Genomic DNA, 12376 nt, shown 5'->3' with positions numbered 1-12376 from the left:
AGTAATATTCAATTAATATAATTAGTTTTAAAATATAAATTATTCATAGTTAGATGTTGAAAAATAAGAGGCCTTGATTATCTAATCTTTAGATCTAAACGCAATATCTTAATATCATCAGGATGTGTACATATTCAGACATCTTATCTTAATAAAAATAAATGGAGTTTCAATATCCTTTTAAGGGTGTACCTGCAAAAACCTTATAAGATAGGATATAATTAACATATTTCTTCTGTTCCAATATATGTGAAGGTGTTTGCTTGGACACGGTGTTTAAGAAATAAAAGAAAACTTTTAAAATTTGTAGTCTGAAACAAATCATACAAATTTGTGTGACTAAAAATTATTTCATTAAGGTTAAAAAAATAATAAAGTTGAATTGTTACTAAAAAATAAAAATGAAAAATTATTCTTTCGGGAGCTAAATAAAAAAGGAAAGAGTGTTATATAAATTGACAAAAGAAAAAGTATATAAATTGGAGCCTGTAGGTAGTTTAAAGTACTCAAAATTCAAAACTAAAACAATACTAATCTATTTTCTCGACCTCTATACGAGAAGTTCCACTGCCACAGTATGTATAGTTCTGGTTTCAATGAAGTTGAAATGTAGGGATGAGAAAGTAAAGATGCTCCAAATAGAAATACCGAAGGGAAAACTAATAATTAATTCGAGGCAGGGAACACAACTGTCCCCTTTGTGTATTGGAATATGAATACAAGAGGGAACAAATCCTTTCTTGTTTGGATACTTCGGTTGAAAACGCCATGCCAATCTCTTAGGGAAAAGAGGTCAACATACTAAGTAGATCCTTTATTAGTAGTTTATTATTATTATTATTTTCTATTAAGAAAAGAATCAAAACATTTATACTGAAAAAATTTTATTTAGAGAAAATTTTATTTACCCTTAAATATAGCATATGTTTATAGCCGCCACACATCTCATAGTAATATTGAATCATTACTCTCTCTGTCCTAAATTGAGTAAATTCAATTTTGTCTTCGTCACGTAAAAGTCACTTTTGTTCTTTTTATTACGTAGAAATCATTCTTTGTATTCATTATCCAAAAATTACATTTTTTCTTTAGTTACACAAAAATTATTTTATTTTGCTTAATTTATTACAAAAGTCACCTTGGCCACATTTTATAATATTTTTACTTGCAAGTTTATTATGTCGTTGACATTGTAAATCCTCCCATTTATGTAATACTGTCAGGACCCGGATTTTCCACCCTCAAGAGCCGTGATAGTGCTTACTAGTGAAAGCTAGGCAAGCCAATTATTCCGATTTAATTACCCTTTTCAAGTCTATAAGTCCTTATAATTTTAAAACAACATATCAAAACAGCGAAAATAATAATATCAATAACAAAGCGGAAGACGAAATCTGATAATTTAACTTAACACAAATTGCGGAAGTCTAAATACAACTCTACCCAGAATTTGGTGTCACAATTTCACAGACTGTCTAAGATTACTACAAATAAAGGCTGAATAGAAATACGTGAATCTGTCTTTGAATAGGTAATAACAGAAGAGAAATGATAGAAGGACACACCAAGGCCCACGGATGCCTACAGGACTACCTTGGGTCGCCTATTGGACTGAAGGCAGTAACCTCACTGCGGTCCAAACGCTCCGGTACCAATATCTGCACATAGTGCAGAGTGTAGTATCAGCACAACTGACCCCATGTGCTGGTAAGTGCTTAGCCTAACCTCGACAAAATAGTAACGAGGCTAGGACCAAACTACCAAATAAACCTGTGCAGTTAAATCATATACAGCATAAAATAAAAGCAGATAATCACAGTAAAGATGGGAGGGGGAATAACATGTTGCGGGGAGTATCAGATAACAACAGTGTACCAAAGAGGAATATAAACAAACTAAAATTCAGTTACTAACAGAATAAGAAAACAAACATAGTATTAACTTTCACCTCTTTCTTGTTGCAGGCGTGCAACCCGATCCCATAGATATTACTGTGGCGGCGTACCACCCGATCCCATTTCATATATCTTATTGCAGGCGTGCAACCCAATTCCATTTCATATATCTCGTTGCAGGTGTGCAACCCGCTCCCATTTCATATATCTCGTTGCAGGCGTGCAATCCGCTCCCATTTCATATATCTCGTTGCAGGCGTGCAACCCGCTCCCATGTCATAATCGACATCAATCACAAAAGAATCACGGCAAGGGCACAAAAGTACACAACAATATCCCGGCAAGGGAGACAATATCGTAAACAATAACATCCTAACAAGGGACACAATGTCATAACAACAACATCCCGGCAAGGGAACCAACAATGATAATCAACATTTTAGGCATGAACAAATCACAACAGAGCCACAACAATTACAATACGAGACTTACGGGCATGCTTGACACCGATGTATAGATACTCGTCACTATGCCTATAGTCATACTCTACAATTAATACATAGCAAATAAGACACAACTCCTAATCCCTCAAGCTAAGGTTAAACCAAACACTTACCTCAAACTTTCACGGCCAACTCAAGCCTCAAACACCGCTTTTCCTTTAAAATTCTCCTCCAAATTACTTGTATCTAGCCCAAATTAATTTAACAACATCAATAAATGCTAAAGAATTCATACCCAATGCTTAATTATAGGTCTTCTAGCATTTTCCCCCAAAAAGTCAAAAATCGATCCGGGGCCCGCTTGGTCGAAACTCGAGGTTCAGACCAAAACCCGATCACTCATTCACCCACGAGCCAAATATGCAATTAGTTTCAAAGTCCGACCCCAAAACGAGGTCTAAATCCCAATTAATCAAAAAACCCTAACTCTATCCAAATTCCTAATTTCTACCCAAAAAAACCTAGATTTTTTGGATGAAAATTGATGAAATACAATGGCAAATCGAAAGAAAAAGGTTTAAAATCATATACCAATGCTTTGAGGAAGAACTTGTTCTTTGAAAATCGCCTCAATGCTCCCAAATTTTGAAAATATGAAGTAAATGGGTTCTGCCCATTTTTGCTACTGTTTTAAATATGATTGGGCAGGCCTTCACCGCATTCGCGATGGGCCTATCGCATTCGTGATGGGTTAGGCCCAACTGACCATCGCATTTACGTTCAACGGCTCGCATTCGCAGAGCTTCAGCTCCTAGAGCCTTCACATTCGCGTTCGCGTTCGCGTAGAATAAATTTGAAATCCCTCCCCCAGTCCACTAACCCTACGCGTTCACGAGGGCCTGGATGCGTTCGCGAAGGGTAACTCCCCTACAGCTTCGTGTTCACGTCCTAAGCTCCGCGTTCACGAAGAACAAACTGGTACCTGAGGAAGTTTTCCTTACGCGTTCGCGAGTGGAGCCATGCGAATGCGAAGAACAAAACCTCTGTGCACCTGAGACATCAAAACCTGCAACTTTTCTATGTTTAAAAACCTTTCGAAACCTATCCGAAACTCACCCGATCCCTCGGGGCTCCAAACCAAACATGCATACTAACTCAAAAATATCATATGGACTTACTCGTGCGATCAAATCACCAAATTAACAGCTTTAACACTGAATTTATCATCAAAATAAAAGAAAAATCGCAAGAATACTTAAGTTTCAAATATCACAACTGAGAGTCCGATTCACGTCATTTCAAGTCCGTTTCTCACCAAATTTTACATGCTCAATCTAAAAACTATATAAGACCTGTACCGGGCTCCGAAACCAAGATACAGGCCCGATACCATCAATTTCAAATACATTCAAATTTTCAATATCTCTTAAAATTTTAGTTAAACAATTTTCTTCAAAAATTCATTTCTCGGTCTTGGGACCTCGGAATTCAATTTCGGGCATATGCCCAAGTCCTATATTTTCCTACGGACCCTACGGGACCATCAAATCATGGGTCCGGGTTTGTTTACCTAAAATATTGACCAAAGTCAACTTAAATTAAATTTTAAAGGTCAAATTAACATTTTCATCAAATTTCCACATAAAAGCGTTCCGAATATACGCCGGGACCGTGCATGCAAATCGAGGTGAGAAAAAAGGAGGTTTTAAGGCCTCGAATTATAGAATTTAATTCTAAAAAAGGTCATCATATTCTCCACCTTTAAAATAACCGTTCGTCCTCGAATGGACATAAGAAGGAAGTATCTCAGTGTGAGAAAAGATAAGGATAACGGCTCCGCATATTGGGCCCGGACTCCCAGGTCGATGCCTCAGCAGGCTGACCTCCCCACTAAACACGAGCAGAAGGGAAACTCTTCGATCTCAACTGGCAAACCTGCCGGTCTAGAATAGCTACCGGCTCCTCCTCATAGGACAAGTCCTTGTCCTACTGGACAGTGCTGAAATCTAACACGTGGGATGGATCGCTGTGATACTTTTGAAGAATGGACACATGAAACACTGGATGCACAACTGATAAACTCGGCGGCAATGCAAGTCTGTAAGCCACCTCTCCCACTCGATCAAGAATCTCAAACGGACCAATGAACCTAGGGCTAAGCTTGCCCTCTTCCCAAATCTCATCACGCCCTTCATGGGCGACACCCGAAGCAATACCCGCTCGCCGACCATGAATGCCAAATCACGAACCTTACGATCAACATAACTCTTTTGCCTGGACTGAGCTATACGAAGCCTATCCTGAATGATCATGACCTTGTCCAAGGCATCATGCACTAGATCCATACCCAACATCTGAGCTCTCTTGGCTCAAACAATCCAACCGGCGATCGACATCGTCTACCATATAAAGCCTCATAAGAAGCCATCTGGATGCTCGATTGGTAGCTGTTGTTGTAGGCAAACTCTGCTAAAGGCAAAAACTGATCCCACGAGCCTCCAAAGTCAATGACACAAGCTCGGAGCATATCCTCCAAAATCTGAATAGTATGCTCGGACTACCCGTCTATCTAAGGATGAAATATTGTGCTCAACTCGACCTGTATGCCCAACTCACGCTGGACTGCTCTCTAGAAATGTGAGGTAAATTGTGTACATCAATTCGAAATGATAGATACGAGTACACCATGAAGACGAACAATCTCCCGGATATAGATCTCCGCTAACCTCTCAAAAGAATAGGAGACTGCCACAGGAATGAAATGTGTTGGCTTGGTCAGCCTATCAACAATAATCCATATTGCGTCGAACTTCCTCTGAGTTCGTGGGATTCAACAACGAAGTCCATAGTGATACACTCCCACTTCCACTCAGGAATATCAATATTCTGGAACAAACCACCCGGTTTATGATGCTCGTACTTTACCTGCTGACAATTCAAACACCGAGCCACATATGCAAAAATATCCTTCTTCATCCTCCTCCACCAATAATGCTGCTGCAAATCCTGATACATCTTTGTGGCGCCCGGATGAATAGAGTACCTGGAACTATGGGCCTCCTCTAAAATCAACTCTCGGAGCCCATCCACATTTGGCACACAAACTTGACCCTACAGCCTCAAAACCCCATCATCTCCTAATGTAACCTGCTTGGTACCACTGTGCTGCACCGTGTCTCTAAGGACACACAAATGATGATCATCATACTGCCGATCTCGGATACACTCCAATAAAGAAGAACGAGCGACTGTGCAAGCTAACATACAGATGGGCTCAGAAACATCCAACCTCACGAACTGATTGGCCAAAGCCTGAACATCCAAGGCAAGCAATCTCTCATCGACTGGAATATACGCAAGACTGCCCATACTGGCTGACTTCCTACTCAAAGCATCGGCCACCACATTGGCCTTTTTCACATGGTATAAGATGGTGATATCATAGTCTTTCAATAGCTCCAACCACCTTCTCTTACTTAAATTTAGCTTCTTCTTTTTGAACAAATATTGTAGACTCTTGTGATCCGTGAACACCTCATATGCCACACCATACAGATAATGCCTCCAAATCTTCAGCGCATGAACAATGGTTGCTAACTCCAAATCATGAACTAGATAATTCTTCTCATGAATCTTCAACTGCTGTGAAGCATAAGCAATGACCTTGCCATCCTGCATCAACACCGCACCAAGTCCAATACGAGATGAATCACAATAAATTGTATATGGCCCTGAACCTGTGGGAAAAACCAAAACTGGCGCCGTAGTCAAAGCTGTCTTGAGCTTCTGAAAGCTCGCCTCACACTCATTCGGCCACCTGAACTGGGCACCCTTCTGGGTCAACCTGGTCATCGGGGCTGCAATAGATGAAAACCCCTCCACAAACGGATGGTAATAGCTTGTCAAACCTAAGAAACTCCGGATCTCGGAAGCTGATGCGGGTCTAGGCCAGTTCTTGACTGCCTCTATCTTCTTCGGATCTGCCTAAATACCCTCTCCTAATACAACATGACCTAAGAATGCAACCGAACTCAACCAGAACTCACACTTCAAAAACTTAGCATACAACTGACTATCTCTCAAAGTCTGAAGAACCACTATCAGATGTTACTCGTGCTCCTCCCGGCTGCGGGAATAAATCAAAATATCATCAATGAAGACTATCACGAAAGAATCTAAGTAAGGCTTGAACACTCGGTTCATCAAATCCATAAAAGGTGTTGGGGCATTGGTCAACCCAAATGACATTACCAAGAACTCATAATGCCCGTACCGAGTGCGGAAAGATGTCTTAGGGACATCGGATGACCTAATCCTCAATTGATGGTAGCCCGATCTCAAGTTAATCTTCGAAAATACCTTGGCACCCTGAAGCTGATCAAACAAATCATCAATCATCGGCAATGGCTATTTATTCTTGATTGTAACCTTGTTCAACTGCCGGTAATCTAGGCACATTCTCATCGATTCGTCCTTCTTCTTAACAAACAACACCGGTGCACCCCAAGGCGAGACACTAGGTCTAATGAAGCCTTTATCAAGCAAGTCTTGCAACTGCTCCTTCAATTCTTTCAACTCAGGCGGGGCCATACGATACGGCGGAATAGAAATGGGCTGAGTGCCCGGAGCCAAATCAATGCAGAAGTCAATATCCCTGTCGGGTGTCATACCAGGCAGGTCTGAAGGAAATACCTCAGGAAACTCACGAACCACAAGCACGGAATCAACAGAAGGAACCTCAGCACTAGAATCACGAACATATGCCAAATAGGCCAAACACCCCTTATCGACCGTACACCGAGCCTTCATATATGAGATAACATTGCGGGTAGAATGACCAGGAGTCCCTCTCCACTCTAAACGAGGCAACCCCGGAAAAGCTAAGGTCACAGTCTTGGCATGACAATCCAAGATAGCGTGGTAAGGTGATAACCAGTCCATCCCCAATATGACATCAAAATCAACCATGTCCAAAAGTAATAAGTCTACTCGGGTCTTAAGACCCCCAATCACAACTATACATGAACAATGGACACGATCGACCATAATAGAATCACCCACCGGTGTAGACACATATACAAGAGTACTCAAGGACTACCTCGGGTCGCCTGTTGGACTGAAGGCAGCAACTTCACTGCGGTCCAAATGATCTGATACCAGTATCTGCACACAGTACAGAGTGTAGTATCAGCACAACCGACCCCATGTGTTGGTAAGTGCCTAGCCTAACCTCGGCGGAGTAGTGACGAGGCTAGGACCATACTACCAAATAAACCTGTGCAGTTAAATCATATACAACGAAAAATAAAAGCAGATAATCACAGTAAATATGGGAGGGGGAATAATATGTTGTGGGGAGTATCGGATAACAACAGAGTGCCAAAGAGTAATGTAAAGAAACTAAAATTCAATTACTAACAGAATAAGAAAACAAACACAATATTCACTTTCGCCTCTTTCTTGTTGAAGGTGTGCAACCCGATCCCATTTCAGATATTACTGTGGCGGCGTGCCACCCGATCCCATTTCATATATCTTGTTGCAGGTGTGCAACCCGATCCTATTTCATATATCTCGTTGCAGGCGTGCAACCTGATCCCATTATCATATATCTCGTTACAGGAGTGCAACCCGCTCCCATTTCATAATCAACATCAATCACAAAAGAATCTCGGCAAAGGCACAAATGTACACAATAATATCCCGGCAAGGGAGACAATATCGTAAACAATAACATTCCGGCAAGGGAGACATTGTCATAACAACAACATCCTGGCAAGGGAGACAATATTATAAACCATAACATCCCGGCAAGGGAAACAACAATGATAATCAACATTTTAGGCATGAACAAATCACAACGGAGTCACAACAATTACAATATGAGACTCATGGTCATGTTTGACACCGACGTATAGATACTCGTCACCATGCCTATACGTCGTACTCTACAATTAACACATAACAAATAAGATACAACTCTTAATCCCTCGAGCTAAGGTTAGACCAAACACTTACCTCAAACTTCCACGGCCAATTCAAGCCTCAAACACCGTTTTTTCTTTAGAATTCGCCTCCAAATTACTTGTATCTAGCCCAAATTAATTTAACAACATCAATAAATGCTAAAGAATTCATACCCATAGGTCTTCTAGCATTTTCCCCAAAAAGTCAAAAATCGACCTCGAGCCCGCTTGGTCGAAACTAGAGGTTCGGACCAAAACCCGATCATCCACGAGCCCATATATGCAATTAGTTTCGAAATCCGACTCAAAAACAAGATCTAAATCCCAATTAATCAAAAAGCCCTAACTCTACCCAAATTCCTAATTTCTACCATAAAAACCCTAGATTTTTTGGATGAAAATTGATGAAATGCAATGGGAAATCGAAAGAAAAAGATTTAGAATCATATACCAATCCTTTGGGGAATAATTTGTTCTTTGAAAATCGCCTCAATGCTCCCAAATTTTGAAAATATAAAGTAAATGGGTTCTGCCCATTTTTGCTACTGTTTTAAAAATGGCTGGGCAGGTCTTCATCGCATTCGCGATGGGCAGGCCCAGCTGACCATCGCGTTCGCATTCAACGGCTCGCGTTCGCGGAGCTTCAGCTCTTAGAGCCTTCGCGTTCGCGGTCAGGTGCCCGCGTTCACTTAGAACAAATTTGAAATCCCTCCCCCAGGCAACTAACCCTACGCGTTTGTGAAGGGTAACTCTCCCACAGCTTCGCGTTCACGAAGAAAAAACTGGCACCTGAGGACGTTTGCCTTACGCATTCGCGAATAGAGCCACGCGAACGCGAAGAACAAAACCTCTGTGCACTTGAGACAACAAAACCTGCAACTTTTCTAAGTTTAAAAACCTTTCGAAACCTATCCGAAATTCACCCGAGCCCTCGGGGCTCCAAACCAAACATGCATACTAACTCAAAAACATTATATGGACTTACTCATGCGATCAAATCACCAAATTAACAGCTTTAACAACGAATTTAGCATCAAAAGCAAAGAAAAATCTCAAGAACACTTAAGTTTCAAATTTCAAAACCGAGGGTCCGATTCACGTCATTTCAAGTCCGTTTCTTACCAAATTTTACAGGCTCAATCTAAACACCATATAAGATCTGTACCGGTCTCCAGAACCAAGATACGGGCCCGATACTATCAATTTCAAATACATTCAAGTTTCCAAAAACTCTTAAAATTTCAGTTAAATAATTTTCTTCAAAAATTCATTTCTCGGGCTTGGGACCTTGGAATTTAATTCCGAGCATACGCCCAAGTCCCATATTTTCCTATGTCTGTTTACCTAAAATGTTGACCGAAGTCAACTTAATTAAATTTTAAAGGTCAAATTAACATTTTCATCAAATTTCCACATAAAAGCGTTTCAGATATACGCACGGACCGTGCACGCAAATTAAGGTAAGAAAAAATAAGGTTTTAAGGCCTCAGATCACAGAATTTAGTTCTAAAATAAGTAATGATTTTTTGGGTCATCACAAATACCTTCTATATTATATACTATATAATATATTTTTACGTAGGTATTTTACTTATAATTAAGATAACTTTAAATTATTTTATTTATTATTTTTATAATATATCCATACATTTAATTTTTGTTATGGCGCTCAATTTGTTTAATCATATTCAAACATGAACATATTTTAAATATAAAAATGATAAAAAATATTTATTTAAAATAATAAAAATAGATTTATTTAACAAATGATAGTTTTTTTTATAGTCAATAAAATTTTTAAAAGAAGTTTCAAAGACATTTGTGTTTAATATTATTTATTTGAAAGTATTAATCTGATATGTAATTTTTCAAATGTGGGTATTTTATTTATTAAATTAATGGGTATGGCTTGGCTGATAAATCGATGAGTTTTGATTTTTTTTAATTTTCATTAAACATATTTCATTAAGTATGATTAAGAACGTGAACTTGAGATTAGTTCCCGGTAATGTTACTGACAAATTTAATAATGCTACTTATACTCTTAAAAAATTAATATTAAAAAAATTAAATGTACGAATATATTATAAAAATAATAAATAAAAAATTATTAAATTATTTTAGTTATAAATAAAATATCTGGATAAAAGTATATTATATAGCATATAATATAGAAGATATTACATAAATGGGATGATTTATAATGTCAATGGCATAATAGACTTTTCAAGGGTGAAAGGTTTGTAAAATCTAGTCAAAGTGATTATTGTGATAACTAGAGCATAGTAAAATATCCAAAATTAAAGCTTAAAAAAATATCCCAAAATAATTGTCACTATATGAATTCAAGACTAAATTTGTTAATTATTCCAACTATATCCTTAATATTAAAAAAGTAGTAATTCTTTTTAATACTTCTCAATTCTTAAAATATATTTAATAGAAATAACTAAGTAAGCTACTATCTTATACATATTATTTTCTTAATAAACATAAAATTAGCTAAAGCAACAGTTAAAATAAAACGAATGAAATATTTTTTTTCTTAAACATCATGTCAAATTAACATGTATCTTTGAAAATTGAAATGGAGGAAGTAATTATCATCAAGTCATGATGAGCACTTCTTTTATTATTATATTTTACATTTCCTTCTCCTCTAATTGTTGTTGGTTCCAAAGTACTCTAAGATATATAAATCAAATACTCGACCATATATAACGTTCTTATACTTTCGGCCTTACTACTTGAATAAAACATTGACGTGTAATATATACGGTTGTGGATAATTATTATATAATTTATGCATAACGTCTGAAAAAATAGTAAATTGGACAAACTATTGCGTAAAGATCCCAAACAAAAGAGTAGGTATTAATAATATATTGTTTACATACCAACCAAAAGACTGTTTTTTCCCCTGTGGACTGGGACAATACTCAGCGATCATCAAGATCTTTTGCTTGGTACATTCATAGTATTCCCCACTGCTATCATTGCTGTCAAAGCAACTTTATGCAGGCACAAATATATACTCCAAAAGTAGAAACTAAAGGGTGGTTTGGTTTTTTATTTTATTTTTGATTACCTTTGATCTCATTTATTGCTCTTGACTCGAATTCACGACCAAAAAGGGGTGGTTTGGTTCAATTGTGAGATAGATAAATTAAAGATATTAATGGGCTGGAATATTTCAAGAAATTAGTTGTTCGATCTTTGTGTATGAGATAGCTAATACCATGATTTAGTATAAAATTAATTATATTGGTATTAGTTATTACTCATAACTAAATAACTAAATGTGGGATAAATACAATACCAAATTTCAAAGCCTTTTAAAAGAAAATATGAACAATTTTGATATACCATGTTACAATTGGAGAGCCAAATAATAAGAGAATAAATAGGGGAGAAATTCAAAAATAGTCAGATTTATAAGTGGTCATTCAAAAATAGCCACAGTTTCAAAAGTAATCGAAATAACCATTTTTCATGTAAAGATAAATCTGAACGAAAACACTGTTCAAAATCCGGAAAATACTCCAGCATAATATACTGGAGTTCCAGCATAAGTATATTAGAACTCCAGTATATTATAATGTAATTCCAGCATAAGTATACTGGAACTCCAGCATAATATAGTACTGGAGTTCCAGTATAATATACCGGTCCAGCATAATATGCTGGAAGTTCATACACAGGTGCTCCAATCTCCAGTATATTATGCTGGAACTTTCCGCGTGTTAGAGTTCCAGCATAATATGCTAGAAGTTCATATATAGGTGCACTGATCTTCAGTATATTATGCTGGACCGATCCCTGTTGCAACAAAATAATGGCTATTTTTTAATGACTTTATAAACATTGACTATTTTTAAATGACCAGTCTGAAAACTGTCTAGTTCATGCTATTTTTATAATAAATAGAGGACTATAGTAATCCTGACCTATCCTACTCATTGCCCTAACCTTCTGGGTTGAGATATTTATTTATTTATTCGATGTTTAGTAGTCGTTTCATGTAAAGCCGAAGTATTCATGAGTGTTCAAATCCCAAACCTATAATTAAGGA

The sequence above is a fragment of the Nicotiana sylvestris genome, chromosome 3 (assembly GCF_000393655.2).
Source record: "Nicotiana sylvestris chromosome 3, ASM39365v2, whole genome shotgun sequence".
Taxonomy (NCBI): domain Eukaryota; kingdom Viridiplantae; phylum Streptophyta; class Magnoliopsida; order Solanales; family Solanaceae; genus Nicotiana; species Nicotiana sylvestris.
Note: the sequence above shows the minus strand (reverse complement) of the source record.